This window comes from Balaenoptera borealis (assembly GCF_965194805.1).
Source record: "Balaenoptera borealis genome assembly, chromosome: 21".
In the NCBI taxonomy this organism is placed as follows: Eukaryota; Metazoa; Chordata; class Mammalia; order Artiodactyla; family Balaenopteridae; genus Balaenoptera; species Balaenoptera borealis.
The window spans coordinates 35,473,055-35,491,086 of NC_138880.1; the positions used below are offsets into that span (position 1 = coordinate 35,473,055).

General features: G+C 39.1%; 1 protein-coding gene across 1 annotated transcript in view; it reads left to right on the forward strand.

The window, feature by feature from the left end:
* TENM3 (teneurin transmembrane protein 3) overlaps window positions 1–18,032 on the forward strand; it is a 2,383,554-nt gene that overhangs the window by 325,310 nt on the left and 2,040,212 nt on the right. The gene's annotated exons all lie outside the window — the stretch shown is intronic.

Here is an 18,032-nt window from a genome sequence, read left to right on the forward strand (position 1 = left end):
TTTTTTCCCCCACATTTATTGTGATTTTACATCTCCTGAGAATGTTACCTGGAAAACTAGGTGAATAGAAATCTGATTTTCTTCCATTTAGTTTTAAACTCTGTGCTTTCAGAGCTGGTTCCATGAACATCAATGAGTAAAGCAAGGTGAAGGTAACTTTCCAGGATGGCACAGTAGTTGTTTGGAGGAAAAGGTTGCTTACCTTAGAATGTTCGTGTCCCAATGGGTAGAAAACCACATCTTTTCTTCCCAGGGTAAACAATATCACATCCCCAAACCTTGGAGAATGCAAAATTGGATACATATTGAAATAATAAGTTGGCAGTAACCATTAGTGTTTAAAACCATGAGATTTATGCAGTCTCTTCCATTTTATTCCAGAGAATCAACCTTCTTGTAGACACTTTCCCATAAAGCAGCACAGTGTGTGGTCAGGGGAATCCTAGGATTCTTCAGTCTCCTCTCAGGGTGTTCTTAAGCTCAAAACTGCAACCAAAGATAATGCTAAAACATGATTTGCCTTTTTCATCCACTGGTGAACAATGAGTTTTCCAGAGACTATATGAGATATAATATCACAAAGCAGAAGTTCACTTGAAAAACTATAAGATAACGATGTTTTCTTCACTATCTTTTTATTGAAGTATAGTTGATTTACAGTACTGTTTCAGGTTGCTTTCAATGTTGATTGAAAATAATGCATTGAGATTAAAAACAAATCAATATTGAGATCCTGTTTTAAAAAGAATCCAGTTCAAGAGAAGGAAAGTTAATGGATAAAAAATTTTCCACCATTCACACAAATATTTGTCCCTCCATAAAAATAAAAGTAGAGGATTTTCCATTTCTGAAGAACATTTCCAAGTGGCATAATATATTAGGTAGATCTAAGTGGAGGAAGTTTTAACTGGAACAATTAACCTTTAACCAGAACAATTAATGGGTATAAAAAGCCTACAGGTTCATTGGGAAATGCCCACTAATGTTATTTATCTCTTTTGACCCCAAATTGAATCATGATTTAGATTTATGATTAACATTCTTAGTACATTTAGCACCATAGATTCACACGGGTCTGTTCTCTTGGGTAAGACCCTTTATGGATGCCATTGACAGCTAAACAGGGACAAAAGCAGCTCTGTTAGATTCCTGAGTAGGGAATTCTTGATAAACATTGTGCTTTCTGAAGATTAGTGTGGGTCAGCAAAGGGTAGATTGGCAAGGAGAGACCAGAGGCCAGGGAAACAGCTGGAAGGCTCTTACAGTTGTTTGGGGTGAAGAATTCCACTGTTAAAATGGAAGAAAGGGGAAGAAGCAAATCAAAGAGAATCTACAAACTGAAGACTCACAAAATGGTGCTGTCAGCTTAGGCCATGATAAAAAGAGCAGAGTCGCAGCGAGTCAGAGTTTCTAGACATCACCAGTGAGTCCAATGGCTAGTAGATTGTGCAGGAAGAATCAGTTTGTAGGGAAAAGAATGAATTCAATAGTGGATGAAAGTTTGAGTTCAAAGCGATACCAACAAGTTAGATGCTTTGTATTAAGTTGTGAATAAAGAACTTGGGTGAAAATGAAGCTTTGGAGACTTACATGAAGTCTCCTGTAGCAGAGGAGCAGTGATTGAAGTCAGTTTGAATGGGCTGGAGGAGAGAGGTGAGTGTGGACCACTTGCAAATCAGGTTGTATCAGCTTCTCAGGCAATCTCCACGCACTCCAAGACTGCAGAGCGCTGTGCCAGAATCTAGCTTGAGCTGATTCAAACTGTCATATAGGGGGAGAAAAGAGTGTACAGGCTTATTAAACATTGAGGGCTATAATCTCAAGAAATCAACACGTATTTCAAATGAACCTAAACGGAATTGTTTACATCTTCATCCACTGCCTGTGTTGAACTAACTTCACAGTTAAACTAACCAGCACATCTCCTATTTGGATAGGGAAAAGAATGGCAGCTTCTGACAGTGGGAACTGTATGTAATGGGCTTCACTGTTTTTGCTGAGATTGTCTAAGAAGAAAGAGTGACAAACAGACCAATAACACATTTAGCTTCAACAGTGGAATGCTGGCACTCACCTTATGTGCCTGATGTTTAATGATACTATGTATTTATGAGACATTTTAACCTTGGTTATTTTTGACTGAAATACCTAGATCGTGTTATGTATAAGAAATATTGACTGGGAATCAAATTGATGGAGAAAAATATCATCCTTCTGGTTGAAAAATTGACCACTACTAGAATATAATTTCTGAAAATGCAGCCTGAAGGCAGTTCACTAGAGGGTAATTTTTCAGTGCAATAGGCAAGTTTTCACAGGATTCTGACAGTCCCTCTCCCCCTTTCTCTCTTTCTCTTAACCTCTAAGACCTATTTTTGTTCTAAGTATGCTCCAACATTATTACTCCTTAAGACATCTTCTTTAATTCATAGTCATATGACGTATGAGGTATAATTAGTGCCTAATATCATAGTCTGTGTTGTTTGTCACGATTTTTGAATGACTAATTTTCAGAACAAGATAAACATCTTAAATCTAATTTTGATCAGTAATGACAAACACATGTACAATTTTGTGCACAACTTAATGGGCTTCCTAAGTAATTTCCCAGCTCCTAGATTTTTTTTTCTTTCCTGAAGGATTCAAGCACTGCTGTCAGACTTTTCTTTTCAAGCACGTGACACTGGCCATTTGAGTAAAGTCAAAAATTCTTAGACCGGCAAGCAAGGGTCCTTTAATCCAATCCCAGTATGTATTGATGTATCCTAATTGTTTGCCTTACACAGTATACTAGTCACCCCCTCTGTGCATTTGCGCATGGTGAGGATTTTAATACTAGATTTTGTAACATAGTAGCCAAAGGTGGTATTTAATAGAAGTATCCCTTAGGAGCAGTGTTTAATATTAAGTAGTGCACCAAGTTTTCAATGTTGCAGACATTCTTTGTAGATTCATTTAAGGTACATATGCTTTAATGGATAAAGAGAGTAATAGGAGAGAAAGAAAAAAGAGCAGAAAGGAATGGAGGGAAAGAGAAAGAAACACAGAAAAAGAGGAGAGAGAAATCTGTGTCTTTATTTACTTGCAAAGTAACTATGCTACAAATCCAATCAAATGAGAGGCTTTCCTGAAGTGTTAGTTTTGAACACAGATTTAATTCCACACTTGGACTTTCTTTTTTTCCTCTGGGCTACTTTGGCATAATAACTTATATTGGGATGTTAAATATTAATGGTTTTATATATTAATGATAGCCCTTTGCTATATTAAATTATAAACTCTATTCTATTAGTGGTAAAAGTCCGTATCTTATGAGGTGATGTAGATCATAGTAACAACCAATACCTCAAACTAAGAAAAAAAAAAAAAAGAACTGTTAGAGCTTAGAACTAACCTGATTCCATGTTACATTCAAATGTTACCTTGAATGTTTTGGTCCTTTAACTATGACCTATATAAGTTAATCTAGTAGCTTTAACATGTTCGTTTGTATTTCGAATTAAAACTGTTTGGTGACCCCCACCCCTTTTTTGCCTATTTTTGTGTACATTCTTTTAGTCTCTCTAAACTTCTCTCTTCTCTTGACTTCTAATACCCTTCTTTGTAATGATTCTTCTGTCTAGCTGAGAGATAATGAGGTTTTTTTTTTTTTCTGCCCGTTAGTTAAATGCCCTATGCCACGACTTCCTTGATCGGTGACCTTGGATAAGTTCCTCACCTATCTGAGCCTTTATTTTCTTGTCTGTATAATGGGGTTAATACTAGTGCTGACTTCAGTGAGATCGTACTTATATAGAAGTTGCTGTGTGCTTAGGTTATAGTAAGCACCCAATAATAAAAATAAAACTATGCTGTCAGAAATGTGTGAAGCGTGTGTAGGTGAATGTTTAATGGAACATCTTACTGTGGGGATCCTATGGCCCTTGTCTCAGCCCTGGGTGCCATATTGGCTGAGAAGAAGAGGTGCAGTTGGGTGCTGAATGAGCCTTTTTTCATAGACTTGCTGTGAATAAGCTGCACCATATTGTAGAATTCAAGTATTATTGAAACTGCATTTGAAAGTATGGTTTCTAAGTGGTAAGTGGTTCTTTTTCCCACTGCCTGCCACCTAAAAAAAGAGAAGAAAAATGATAAATATTGAGTAATTCCTTGCCAAAAAATCCAATTTTTAAGTTGACTTACAGAGTTAGGCATAAGATATTTTATTAATATTTTATATTAATTGCTAAGTTTGTATATTTTGTGAAATATTTTGGTTAGGCCTCATTTCTTTTTTAATTGACCAATTATTTATTCATTAATTCATTCCACAAATACTTATTAAACATGTACTATATATTTGGCACTATGCTAAGTGTTAGAATACAATAGTAAGCAAAAAAGGCTCCTTGTCTCAGCTTGCCATCTCTAAATAACTTCTCAATTTATTTATATCTTGACATAAAAATTGACATGGAACATTTCTTGAAAACCAATTAGGAAAACATCTGCACCAAAATTATATTGTTTTCCTGTACTATGTAGTTTTCCAAAACACTACCGTTGTGTAACATATAAGACATATCCAAATAATGTCAATGTGATGAATTAAAAGAAATATTGCCTTTTCTTATTTACAAATTGGATTTTGAACAGTGTCTTTAGACTCAGAGTTTGGCATAAAAATACCTTTAATTTTCCCATGATTCTGGTAAAGTCACTGTAATAATCATCTACATTATGTTATGTCTAATGAAAGCCTAGCCTGGATTTGACAGGGAGAAACATTGATTTTTAAGTATAAATTCTGACCGTAAATGAGCTTGTATGACTTAAATTGCACGTCAGACTCGGTGGGGGTCAGAATAGATGCATATGGAATTGTACATAAATGTATATGTACAACAAGTAAAAGCCGCCTCGTATAATCTGTGATTCTGTTATTCCTGAACACTAGATTGCACAACTCAGAAGTGGTGCGTATGCACGTAGAGCTGATCTCTTGAAGATGCAAGTTGATGATCTATTTTTTTTCTGTTCCAATGATGTAACTGTAGTCCTTCATCTATGAAGCAGATGCACATTTAAAATAAGCTTCTAAATATTGTGGTAAAAACCAGAAACAAGCTGTTACTTCGCTTAGTATCACATTGTTTATAAGGTTGGTGGATTGGAGAAGGAATTTTTCAAAGCCACTCATAATTTGGATGTTTTTTTCTCAGTTCTAACCCAATATGTGTTGAATACGACAAAAAGCATTTTCCAGGGCGGACGCTTAGGCTTTCCAAACATACGTCGCTCAAATCTGCTTAAGATGTTACTATGCACCCCAGTTTTATTTTTTCATCATTTGCATTTTTAGATGTGTTTCTCTCCCTCTCCGGTTATTAAAGTTGACGGCTGCATGGGATAGATAGTGAGCCCCACTGTACGTAGGTGTCTTCGTGGAAATCACCTGGGGCCAAGAGTTCCGTTTTTCTCACCTTATCATATCTGGAACACAGATTTGCTCTGCTCGTCATATTTTGGCATCTGTGAATCACCGTCATGTTGTCATATTCGCAGTTTACAAAGTAGCCGACGGGAAAGGAGCCAACTACTTGAGGCACTTTCAATGAAAAAAAAAAAAAAAAGTCTGATTTCAGCATTATTCGTTGGAAATGCTACTTGTGAAAGCATTTACTTCAGTTTCTGAGATGCTGGCAATGACTTTAATAGGCAAGGCATAATCTTGCTTTTTAGAAGTGTTTCTGTGTGCTAAAGAGTGAAGGGACCAGTAATTATTGAAAGCTACAGGTAAAATGGCAAACTTAGGAACCCAGGTGAGTAATTATCCATGATTTACTTACATTTATCAATAGTACCTACTAATTAAATGGGCAGTGAACAAGTCATGTCGATAGAGGTTATTTATGATAATGCGCTTGAGCATATTAGTCCCTTATCATTTTACCTCCTTCCTTCATAAATGTGAACTTAAAGTGGGAAAAATTAAAACTAAATTTTAAAATTATATTAACAAGTGAATTCAGGGTAGGTCCTGAAAACTTATAGCAAATAAATTTGTAATAATAAAAGAGAGTTTTTAAATGAAGTTAAAAATCCGCCATAAGTATAAGCAAAGATCATACTAAAAATATTTTTAAACATTACATTTTGTTTTAGTGCTATATATTTAGTAAAGGCTTGTCAGTAAATTTCTCGTCTTTGTACCTATCACTCCATAGATTCTTTGAGTTAAGAGGACCCCTTTTCCTAACCTTCATGGAGATATGGGTCTTGCATACACACACCCACACACACAATGACTCTACAACTTCTAACTACACTAAGGTTCTTCCAACTCAACTCAAACTTTGAATTTATGAATCTTCTCAAATGGTCCCTTAGTAATTTTATATAGGTTTTGTTGTTGTCTCTGGGTGATTTGTGGTGACACGATGGCAATGGCAAATATCCAAGAAAAGCTGTTCATTTACAAGGGAGTGTATAGATATTTCCTTAAGTCAGCATTTATAAAAATTTTATTCTATGAATACTAGCTCTGGTGGTATACTTTGAAAAATCTCAAAGGGCTATAGTCCAATAATTTGGGGAATTCTACACATTCAAGTTTTATTAGAGCTTGATAATGAATATTAGCATTTAAAAGTGTCTATAAAATCCTTCAATAAAAACACTTTATACAAAAGCACTTGCAAATATATTTGGCCACAGACTTTTTTTCCTCCCTTAACACATAGTAGGACCCCAGGGAACACATTTTGTTTGGGAAATCTACCTTTTTTGTTTGTTTGTTTTGTTTGTTTTTAATTAATTTTATTTATTTATTTTGGCTGCGTTTGATCTTCGTTGCCGCACGCGCATGGGCTTTCTCTAGTTGTGGTGCGCGGGCTTCTCACTGCGGGGGCTTCTCTTGTTGCAGAGCCCAGGCTCTAGGTGCGCGGACTTCAGTAGTTGTGGCACGTGGGCTCAGTAGTTGTGGCTCGCGGGCTCTAGAGCGCAGGCTCAGTAGTTGTGGCGCACGGGCTTAGTTGCTCCACGGCACGTGGGATGTTCCCGGACCAGGGCTTGAACCCGTGTCCCCTGCATTGGCAGGCGGACTCTTAACCACTGTGCCACCAGGGAAGTCCATTGGAAATCTACCTTAAACGAAGAGCCTCATGACTGTTTAGACAGATCCGGTGTCTTTCAGAGCAGAAGCGTGACGAGCCCATCCTTATCCTGGAGCAACCAGCTTGTGAATTTTTTTGCCAATCCTGTTCTAAAAAACCATGTTAATAACCTCCATCTTAATAATTCAGACCATCACCTAATTTAGACCACCACTCCTAACATGGGAATGTTAGTCTTACATTCCCAAATTTTCACAACAGAGTTGTGTAAGTTCTCAGTCCTTTGGGGAATGGTATCGGGCCTGCATTGATGAGGTAAGGGAGCATCTGAACTGTTTCGCAGAAATACACGCATGTTAAATGAGATGATCTTTTGAAATATGACAAAGGTTAATGTCCCTGATATATAGAGCTTCTACAAATGAATATGAAATAGATCAAGAGTCTATCAGAAAAATAGGCAAAGAGTGTGAATAGGCAATTTCCAGGAAAGGAAATACAAATAGGCTCTATATGAAAAGAAGTTTGCCTTCAGTAGTGGACATAAAATACGAATTGGAGCAGGGGTCCCCCGTCCCCGGGCCATGGACTGATACCGGTCCGCGGCCTGTTAGGGACCGGGCCGCACAGCGGGAGGTGAGCGGCGGGAGAGCGAGTGAAGCTTCGTCTGCCTCTCCCCATCGCTGGCGTCACGGCCTGAGCCATCCCCACCCAGTCCGTGGAAAAATTGTCTTCCCCGAAACCGGTCCCTGGTGCCAGAATGGTTGGGGACTGCTGAATCAGAGCAAGAGTGAGATAGCATTTTTTTTCCCCACACATCAGACTGCCAAAATTAAGGAGGATTCACATCTAGAGCGGGTGAAAATTTAGGGAAATTGGCACTATTAATTTACTAGTGGGTTATGAATGATAAATTTTTAAAGTATAATCTGTCAGTAGCTATTAAAATTATAAGTCTGTGTATCCCTTCATCCAGCATATTTAACTCTAGAGGGAAAAAAATATACATATGCAAGAAGTTGCTGTGTGGCCGAATTCTTCAACCTCTCCTCACTCTTACCTCCCAGCCCTCTCCACCCAGCTGTGTACAGATCCACTTCCTTATCTGTCCCTTGTTACCTCAAATATCGGAGCTAGATCAGTCATGATGGAACGGAAAATCTCGGTCTGCACTACCTACGGTGGTCTTGGAGGTCTGAACTTGCTGCCATCGCTGTTGGCTAAGTTCCAGGTGCCACCAACCCACCTCGTCACAGACTTCAGAAGCTTCCTTCTCCGTCTGTCCTCGTGCTGTTTTTGAAGTGACAGAGCTGCCGTTTTGGGTGGATGAGGTCGGGCTTCTCAAGTCTTGAGACTTCAGCATTCTTGGAAATGCAGCTCGTTCAGTTCATAGACACATAGCAATTCCTCCCCAGATGTGCACAGGATCAGGGTGGCAGACAAGAAAGTTTTCAGTGTCAGAAAGATGTCGGGTCCAGGGTAGCTCTCCCCTCTGCCTCTTTGTCCTTGGAGACCAGTTGACTTTCCCAGACTCCTTTCAACCTCAGGGTAACTTCCCTCCCAGGAACACTTTGCCTTTTCCTGCAGTCTGGCCTTGGTCAGCAGCCGTTTAGACATCGGACATGTTTGTATAGCCTTGCAATTCAGGGCACAAGTGGGAGCTCAGGGTCCCCCTAGAGGCGCCTCAATCCTTTGTGCAAATTCCTGGGAGAAGCATTAGCTCCAACCTCACCTGCTCCTGGCCCCTTGAGCACCAAGCCTCAAACACAGCTAAATAAGTGGAGGAGGCGCTGATAAGCAACCACCTGCCATCTCTTGTCAGACTCTTACCCAAGCAGAATATCTTGCTCAAATAATTGAAGATGATGGAAATTCTTACACTGAGGCTGCCTCGTGACGTTTAGAGGCCAGTTCTCTTAAGACGCCGATCTGGAAGTGATTATTTTTCTGCACTTGTTTACCTAATCAGGCTCATTCGTATGAACCACATATGCTCACTCTTTCCTGCTGGCAAGAGCTGCTTCTCCAGGATTCCAACCCACCACACTCATCAGGTTTAATTTCTGCCTTAATTGTCTTCTTTGCCAGAACCTCTTCCTCTGGTCAGTTTCTAATTTTGGAGTCCCCCGGGGTGAGCCATCTACTATTCCCCCCCCAACCCCCCGCTCCTCATAATGAGATCGTCCATATCCCCGGTGTCAAATTCAGTCTTTATTTTTACATCTAAATGTATATCTCGAGCCTAGTGATTCTCAACCCAGAGAAATCTTGCCTTCCCATCCTTCCTGCCACTTGGCAGTGTCTGGAAACACTTTGTCACACGTGGGTGGGGATATAGTGTCATCCGGCAGAGAGGGGCAGGAGATGCATGTGTGCCTTGTGGGCTAGTTCAGAGCGTAGGACAGTCCCACAGCTACAACAAAAACATCTAGCCTAAAAGTGAATAGTGGACATTGAAACACCCTGTAGACCCAACATGTTCTTTTCTAGAACCATGTATGCAGCGTTACTGCTTACATGTCAATGTGGTCCTCACAGTAGATAAGGCTAAAATATAAATAGGTATTTTCTTCCCCAATTATGTGTTTTCCTCCCTCAATCCCATCTTGGTAAATGGCAGCATAATCTAGTTTGCCTCCTTGAGGCCTAGGACTTAATTCCTGTCTCTCTCATTCTCACCTCCAATCCATCACCGAATCCCATGAGTTCTACATCTAAACGTCATTCTGCCATCATCCGTGTCTCTCCATCACCGTTGTAGCTGGCACGTCCAAGCCCCATCACTCCTTGCTTGGTCGCTGCAGTAGCTTCTTAACTCCTGTCCCGGCTTCTACCCTTGACCCCTGCTATCACTTCACACAACAACTAAAGAATTGTTTTCAAAAACACAAATTGGATCATGTTACCCCTCCTTCCAAACCTCAGTGTTGTCCAGTTGCACTTGCAAAATAGCCCTTAACTCAAAACCTGGTTGCATGCCCATCTTCCAGACCTTACTCAGAAGCCTTCTTACTCATAGGCTTTCTCTTCACAGACAGTAACACTTTTATCTTTTTTCAGGCCTTCCCTCTGTGCTTCCTTCTTCCTGGAAGGTTCTGCTGCTAGACCCTCCTAGACGGGCTGCTGCTTGTCGTTCATTCCTATCCTAGATCAAGTGTCACATCTTCTGAGTGTACGTTCATGGCCATGCAAAATGGAATGGCCTCTCCCCTCCACTGGCACTGTGTCACCTGTTTTCTTGTTCTTAAACTGCTTTGTTCATTTTAGTAGTACTTTTTAATTTAGATGTAATTGATAAATGGCCTTAAAGAGTTGTAGGTATACAACGTAGTGATTAGATATCTGTATATATTGCAAAATGCTCATCACAATAAGTCTAGTTGTTATCCATCACCATACATTGTTACAATTTTTTTTCTTAGTCATGAAAACTTTTAAGACCTATTCTCTTAGCCAACTTTCAAATATACAATTCAGTATCATTAACTGTAGTCACCATTGCTGCATATTCCATCCCCATGACTTATTTTTTTTATAGCTGGAAGTTTGTGTTTTTTAACCCCCTTCATCTATTTCTCCCCCCAGTAATTACAGTGTTCTCTGTATCCATGAGCTTGGTTATTTGGTGATGGCGGTTGTTTTTTGGATTTCATTTATAAGTGAGATACACACTATTTGTCTTGCTCTGTCTGACTTATTTCACTTAGCATAATGCCCTTAAGGCCCATCCATGTTGTTGCAAATGGCAGGATTTCCTTCTTTTTCATGGCTGAATTTTATTCCACTGCATATGCATACCACCTCTTTTTTATCTATTTGTCCATCAGCAGGCTCTTAGGTTGTTTCCATATCTTGGCTATTACAAATAATGTTGCAGTGACCATGGGGGTATAGATATCTCTTTGACATAGTGTTTTGTTTCCTTCAGACATATTCCCTAAAGTGGAATTGCTGGATCGTATGGTAGTTCTACTTTTAATTTTTGGAGGAACCTCTATACTGTTTCCCACAGTGGCTGCATCAATTTACATTCCCACCAACAGTACACAGGGGTTCCCTTTTCCCTACATCCTCACCAACACTTGTTATTTGTTGTCTTTTTGTGGGTAGCCATTCTGACAGGTGTGAAGTGACACCTCATTTTGGTTTTGATTTGCATTTCTCTGGCAACTGGCAAGGTCGAACACCTTTTCGTGTAACTGTTGGCCACCTGTATGCTTTCTTTGGAAATATGTCTCTTCAGATCTTATTTTTTAATCAGATTTGTTTTTTTGCTATCACGTTATGTGAGTTCATTTTTGTATTTTGGGTATTAACCCATTAACAGATATGATTTGCAAATATTTTCTCTCATTCACTGGGTTAACTCCATTTTGTTGATGGTTTCCTTTGCTGTGCAGAGCTTTTTACTTTGATGCAGTCCCACTTGTATATTTGGCATCAAATCCAAAAAATCGTCTCCAAAACCAATGTCAAAGAGCTTACTGCTTCATTTGCACATATTTTGTCATAAAATATGTGAAGTCAGACAAAGAAAGACAAATATAATATGATATTGCTTATATGTGGAATCTAAAAAAAAAAAGGTTCAAATGAACTTATTTACAAAACAGAGGTAGAGTCATGGATGTAGAAAACAATCATGGTTACCAGGGGATAAGTGGGGAGGAGGGATACATTGGAAGATTGGGATTGACATGTACATGCTACTATATATAAAATGGATAACTAATAAGAATCTGCTGTATAGCACAGGGAACTCTACTCAATACTCTGTAATGGCTATATGGAGAAAGAATCTAAAAAAAAAAAGACGTGCATATATTTATAACTGATTCACTTTGCTGTACACCTGAAACTAATACAACATTGTAAATCAACTATACTCCAATAAAAAAATTAAAAAAATAAAAAAGCTTACCACTTCTGTTCTCTTCTAAGAGTTTTATGGCTATAGTTCTTACCTTCAAATCTTTGATCCATTTTGAAGTATTGCTTATGTATGGTTAGGGGTCCGTAAATAAGGGATCCAGTTTTATTCTTTTGTATGTAACTGTCCAGTTTTCCCACCACCATTTATTGAAGATACTTTTATTTCCCCATTGTATATTCTTGGCTCCTTTCTCATAAATCATTGGCCATGTTTGTTCTGGGCTCTCTATTTTGTTCCATTGATCTATGTCCATTTGCATGCCAATACCATCCTGTTTAGATTACTATAACTTTGTAATATAATTTGAAATCAGGGAGCGTGATGCCTACAGCTTTGTTGCTTTTTAAGATTGCTTTGGCTATTCTGAGTCTTCTATGGTTTGGTCATTCTCTTATTATCCTCAGGGCACTCAAATAAAGGCTCCATGCTGCTCTCTTCCTGTGCTCTACCTTAATTGGTACTCAATAAACGTTTGTTACACTAATTATGATTTTCAGCAGTACAAATAATTAGAAATAAGGCATTCACTGTTAGGCTGATACTAAAACTTTGTAGAGAGGCAAGAGCTCATAATTCTAAAATTGAATAAAAATATCACCAGACAGCAATGTGGGTCCACATAAGATGATACAGCATGGAAAATGTTCCAAAGGTTTGCCTTCCTGCCAGAAATAACATGACTTCCCTCATCTCTCTCCTGTTGTCACTTTCTCATAGAAATAATTCTATATTACCTGATATTGTATTTATTCTTACTTCCTTTTCAACTAGATTACAAGTTGCTTAAGGGTAAAGATTCTTGTATCTTTGCATCACTTGTAGCATAGTGCCAGACCTTAAAAAAAAAAAACCAAAAATAAGAAAACAAGAAAAATACCTGAGGCTCTTGTGTATAGCTAACATATTTCAGATATTGTGCATAAAATTTGTGATATCTACTTGCTACTCATATTTTTTATCACTCTCTGATTTTCTGCTGAGTTCAGGATAATTGAGGCATTATGGTATTTCACATTCAGCAAAGCCTAAGCCTATATAATAAATATCACTTGATAATTCCTCTTCCAAGGAGGAGAACAATAGAGTCACTCAAATCATTATAAAAGCTAACATATCGAGGGTGAAGTATGTGCCCAGCCATATTCTAAATGCTTTACATACATTAACTCATTTAATCCTCATAATAACCCTATGAGATAGTGACTATTATTTTCCTCTTTTGACATTTGAAGAATCAGTGGCAGAGAGAAGTAACTTGCTGAAGGTCACACTGCAGTAAGAAGTATTGAGGTGCCCTTTCAACCCAGGCATTGTGATTCCCAAGTCAATATCCTTAACCTCTAGCCACTCGCTTTTGACAAATAATATGATTGACTTTGTAAAGGGCTTTATGGCTTTAAAGTAAAAGAGTTCTTTCTATCTAAATGCAACTTCTTAAAATTCCAGAAGTGGATTTATTGCTGTATACACTGCACGATTAAACATGTCTCAGCCTTTCACTAACTTCGGTGATAAATAATATTTCTGGTACGCATGACAAATTCTTTTTTTATCCTCGATGAAAATACAATACTTTAGAGGAATATACTAACATATCTCTGCATAGTCGGGTGGAGGAGGGTGGAACCCAGGAAAATAAATCACTCTAACAATGCATCTTGGCAGTGTAATGGTCCATTTCTAGCAAAGAGCAAAATAGACATTACGTGACATGCTCTTATTTGAGGTAATCCTTTATGTTTCATGATTAACAATCCAAATAAATCAATATGAGCAAAGTTTAAGAATAAAAAGATAACCAAAAAACCCTTCAATTGTCCTTTCTATCAAAAAGAATATAGTTGTTATTTATAACCACAAAGAACCATACTAATTTTCACAAGAGGCTGGGTATGCAACGTATTCAGTAGCAACAGATTCACATAACAGCGATGAAATGCACAAACAAAAATCTCCATTAAGAGGATGTTAGAGGCCAGCCTGAAACAGAAATGAAAAAGAATCAGAGAACCTCTCTCGCTAGGTAGGCAACTCAACGTTAAGAACCATCTGGTCTCTTTTCATGCTCCATATCCGCTGTCCTCATCAACATAGACATGGGCATGGTTTGTGGTCCCCTAATTAAGTGGAATCAATGTGGAATGGTAGGGCCAAGCTGCAAGACCATTTGAATTTTTTGAAAAGGTAATTGTCCATCAATAATTAGGTTTCAAAGGGATCTCACACCAAGGGAACGGAAACATTCACTGGAGAGATGGCTGCTTATATTTACTAAATTTTAACTTCACGACATCTTAGGTAAATCAAAGGGAGAGATACCATCACCAAATTACAGATGAAAAATTGTGATATTTAGGCATAGATTAAAAAGCCGAGAGCCAATTCTATAATGAGAATGGGATTTGGAGTCAAGAAAGTAGAAATGAAATCTTTCCTCTACTACCTAGTGGCTGTATGACCTTGAGATAGCAGATATATTTTAGTTTTAATTTGCTCAATCATAAAATTAGAGTGTATATCAAAGTGTTGAGCCGAGTCTACCAAGTTTTTGCTGAACTTCAAAAACCTGAAACCTTAAAAAGTCTGATAACAAACACATCATCTTCTCTCTCTCCTCCTCATCCTTCTTACTTTCATGATACACTCATTTGGAAATGGGTGCTTTCATCACTCATACCAAACGTGGAAAGATATTCTATACACCTCTGTTCTCAGGTGGTCAAAACTATGTGTCAGTTACACCTCCTAAATACCTTGGGAATGTGTTGCTCAGTTCTCCCTTTGTGTACTTCCCCCAGTCTCTCAATCAAGTCTTTCACCTTTTCAATTATGGATTCCATCAGAAGTCTCCCAACAGGCCTATTTCACCAACTGTAACCAGCTACCATACTGCTAACCTGATCATCAAAGTTAAAACTATGGTATCAGCCTTCCTTTTTAAAATCCTCTGTGTTCTTCAGTTAAAGAAGTAGAAACATCTTAACACAGCATAAGGATTTGGGCCCTTCAGCATCACCCCTTTCTGCCTCTGATTCAGCCAAAGTGATGTACTGAGTAAAACTCTAGGCTGTCAGCTTCCCCCACGTCTTTGCCTTTTATCTGTGCGTTTGCCACTGTCTGATTAAATCCCACTCAGTCTTCAAGATTCACACTTTGACTTCAATCTCCAAAGAGAGGAAAATACATTACCTTGCTCACCTCAGTAGTGTGTGTGCCACCCACGCACACCTCCCCCCCCTCTCTCTCACATACACACGCACAAGGAGAGGAACTTAACCAGAGTACTACACATCTAAAAAGAGGCCGATATCAAGGACCTCAGTGCTCATATATTCAGCCCTTTATTTACGCTTCTCTGTGGAGAGTTCACTTAACGACTGAGGGTCTGAGGGGAAGTCTGTTGCTCTAAGTTGTGCTCAGAGGATTTTGCGTTGACCTGATTACACGGAGGGTAGAAAGCTCTTAGAAGTGTTGAATGTCTACCTCTCTTCTCTCCTCACCTCCAGCCCATCATCAGTGCATTCAGGTGGAGGAGTAAATGTCAGCTGCTGCAGCCCGTGGCGGGAAATAAGCTGATGGGTGTGAATGTGTTGATGACAGAGAGAGAAGCTGATAAGAGGGTGAGAGATGGCAGCTCTGGGCTCGCCCAGAAATGAGCCCGGGTTGCCTGTAATCGGTGGCTGTGATTTGTGCTGTGGGTCCAGCTTTATAAGTTCATTGCATACTGTTCTGATTTTACTTGAAAATATTTAGGGGATTTTTTTTTTTTTTTTTTTTTTAATGATAGCTGCTTAGTACAGGAAAGGAACACCGAAGACATTTTACACTTTACGTAACATGGTACGTCAGTAACCATCAGTCCTTAAAGCTCGTCAATTTAGATGTTTTTCCCTTTAGTTAAAGTTGGGCTGCCCTTCTTAGCATCCACATAAACGCTAACGTTTCCTCCACATGGTGAGGGTCACGTGGCCGGACTTGCTCAGACCCATCCTGCATCACGTGTGGTGCACAGGCACCTAGTCTGCTTAACGCCCTCTTGGAGTCTGAGAAGTTCGCCCGTTTAGACAGTAGATGTTAGGTTCACTTTATCCGTAGGGGAACTAAGCAGAGCTCAAACCTTCCCTCTGCAGTGCTTGAGAAGAGGAAACTGAGCAAAACATAACTGCTGTTTTGCAAAAGAGATCCAGTTTAGGATTCTTGGGAAGACTTAGAGGAAAAAATGTTTGACATCTGTAAGTGAGGTCAAGGGTCACACAGGTGGAGGGACTTTCTTGGCTTTCGCGTTGGCTAAGATCCTGACTTAAGATGCGGAAAAGGGTGGCTGATCTGAGCAAAAAAAAAACCTGTATCTGCAGTGTGGTGAGAGGAGGGTGTCATGAGAAGTCAGAGATGTCAGCGGGCTTCAGAGCAACGGGCCTCAGAAGCCACACCAGGGGTTCTGAAATTCATTCTATGAGTGATAACAAAAAGATTGAAGTAGTGCTGAAACTTGACTACACCCACTCATAAAAAAGAGAACTCTGCCATCTGTGTGGACATTGGAGTGGGGTTGGGGTGAGGTGTGTGGACAGAAGTGGGTTGTGGAGACCCCCTCACAAGCTGAATGACAGCCATCGTGAGAGACTGTGGAAGTTCAGCTATTGTAGTGGTTCTGGGGAATAGTAAACTGTTGATGTGCAAGAATTAACAGGACTTGAACTTTTTTTTTGTCCTGAATGCTTCTGTTTATATCAAAGCAAAATAGAAGCATTTGATATAAATATAAATATCAAATGCTTCCATTTATACCTAGAAATCATCTCTGTGGGCAGGGGATAGTTACATTGTGTGATTTACTCTCAATCACTTTTGCCCTGAATAATTGAGAGCGGCAGCTTTGGAGAGGGAATTTAACCTGATGTTTGCATGGGGCAGACAGAGGGACAGCGGGGCACCAGGGGTGACAGAGGGTCTTCCGGGAGCACAGCCTACCCCTGGAGCCATTGACATTCTCAGACCGGCTCTCCATCCATCTCTGAGCACTTCCTACCCCGTCTGTAAATCTCATTAGAGAGTCCAGCTAGGACTAGCGTGAGAAGCGATTTTCCTGTCCTGACAATGTAACACTCAAGTGCACTCAGATGACTTTGCAATGGGAGCCACCTCTGTTTACAAATGAATATCTAAGCGTTTTCAGTTTTGCAAGGCTTTGGATCTTAACTTGTTTTGAGGATATGATTAAACTCAGTTAAAAAAATTTTTTTTTCAGTACCTAGAGGCACCTCAATGCCAGGATTTGTGACATATGTAGACGGTAGAAAAAAGTGCATGTGTGTAGTCTTACATATGCAAACAGAGTTCCTAAGGAAATTCTTGATATTTTTCATATTCGCTTTTGAGAAAATGAATTCAGGTCCTATGAGAAAGGAAGTATGATCAAAGGAGTTTCTTCTACAACTACTGTTTCTCCTACTATGTCCCAAACTCTGATTAGGATTAAATGTTATATTGATTCAAGCCAGTGTTGTTTCAAGTACAATCTTGGCTGCATATTGTGTGGAAGCATGGCTTCGTTTCATCTCAGTGATGGTTGTGAAGTATTGTAAATAAAAAATCTCCCAGATTTTAATACAGTTCGGTGAGAAGTATATGAGACACTCAGATAACTAATGCAAACTTGAAAAGAGTACATCTTATATTAATAATTTCTATGTGATGGTGCTTTATTTTTATTTAGTAAAAATAGAATTTGCTGTGACACCTAACCCTTAAAACTTCCCTCCTTGACATTAACTCTTGTGCATCTCGTTACAGTCAGTGAATGGAAGGTACTGAAATCTATAGCCGTGACCTGGATAACGTGCCCCGTAATTTCTGTTTTGCTCTCAAACATGAAACTCATTAGCTTGTGTGGTTTCAGTGCACATGCACTGAACAGAGAGGCATTTATTTATTACAACCAAGGAGGTGATTTTAATTTTTAGTAAAAAAAGAAACTAAATGAGATCAGGAAAAGTTTTTAAAGT